Source organism: Phalacrocorax aristotelis, chromosome W (genome assembly GCF_949628215.1).
Source record: "Phalacrocorax aristotelis chromosome W, bGulAri2.1, whole genome shotgun sequence".
NCBI lineage: Eukaryota > Metazoa > Chordata > Aves > Suliformes > Phalacrocoracidae > Phalacrocorax > Phalacrocorax aristotelis.
The window spans coordinates 16,035,739-16,037,440 of NC_134310.1; positions in this window are offsets into that span (position 1 = coordinate 16,035,739).

A 1,702-nucleotide genomic window follows, 5' to 3' on the forward strand; every position below is an offset into this window, starting at 1 on the left:
TCATAATGGAAATTAAAATTTAATGGGGAGCTGTCCCATAAAATTTCCCTTGGTGGGGGGGGGAAGGGGAAGAATAACTTGATCTAAACTTAGTTGCTTGCTTGGTTTAGTATACATTAGGACTTATCCTTTTTACCATATACAAGATCTGGTATTTAAATTTTGTTTTTGTTTTGTTGGTTGTGTTTTTTTTTTTTTTTCAAACTAAGGAGCATATGATCTAAATATGGATTTCCCCCCCCCATCACAATCATGAAATCATGAGAAATGGTTTATGAAGGGTTTGTTTTGTGGGGGGTGGTTTTTTTTTTCCTTTTCCAAAACACAAGTGAGTTCTGGAATAAACATGTTATATGTTGGTAAGTGAAAAAGGAAGCAGTATTTTGGAAGTTAGGTGCTTTCAAGACCTTTTGGTTCAGGTAAACTTATTCAGCTTTTACAAGCAAAAACTATCCTTTAATTTGCTGTGTTCAAGACTACATAAGCATAGTTATGTTTTAACCCATGCTTCTTGAAGAATACGTGCAGAGCTTGATATGTTAGATACGTTAAAAGTCTAACCTTCCAGCAACCCTTGATACTTTCTCCATTCTTCTAATTTATATAGTTTGTTTTAATTTTGTAGTTTGGGTAAATATATTCCATAAATGTTAACATTCTGAAGCCAACTGCTCTTTTTTGGCCCCCATATAATCATGTTAGTCTTCCTAGGATACACCATTGTTGTTGCCAAACTCAGTTGTACTTCTTCCTGTTACCTGTTATTAGACTGAGTAGAACCCCTTACTAAAAACAAATGGGAAAGATTTCCCAAAAAGTAGCTACTGTAAAGAACACATGTTGTAAATATGCATGTAAATAATTCTGTTATTTGTTTGCTGAAGTAACTTGTGTGTCTGCTAATATAGTGAGCACTGACAGTTTTCTGGATGTTTATTTAACATGCTCATTTAGGTTTGAGTTTTGGAAAACAAAATTTAACTAGCTTTGTTTCCTTTGGTATAATTTTCGTTATCTTGTCTTGCATCTAAAAAAAGATTTGATTTTTTTTTTGCATTTGAATATGCATTATAGTAAGGTAATAGTGTCTTCAAGGGACTCTGCCTTACATGTTTAGTTTCAGTTTTGCATCTCTTCTCTCTTTTTTTCTTCCCTGAAAAGTAGCTGTCAGGCTCCAGATATATACTCTGTCAGCTTGTGGAGACAGTATTTCTTAGATGTAGGTAAGAAATGCGCTAAATCATCCTGTACAAAAATTTGGGGAACTAAGAATTGTATATTTAAGGCAATGCAGATCAAGGTTTGCAAAATAAGCTTTTTTCCTCCATCCGAAATACTGAAAAACTGGGACTTTTGCTCAAGAGAGTGGAAAAATTTGTGGTGTCTGCATATGAAGGTTTGTAAGAGTTTTGAGCCTGTACTGCAGTAAGGGAAAACTGGTTTTAACTCTGTCCTGTAGAGTAAGGGTGCAGAATCTTTGCCTTAAATGTTTAACACTCTTCTACTTGTCTTAAATCTCACAGGAGTCTAATACCAAATTAGTGATGGTGGAATGAGATGTGAGAGAGTAAAAGAAAGAAGTGTGTTTTGTGCTGTCAAAATCCCCATTTGCTGCTTCTCTGCCCACTTCTTAACTACCAGTCGTTCTGGGTATGACAGAGGTAATTCTTGAGAGGTTTAAAGATGATATCACCTGAACTTT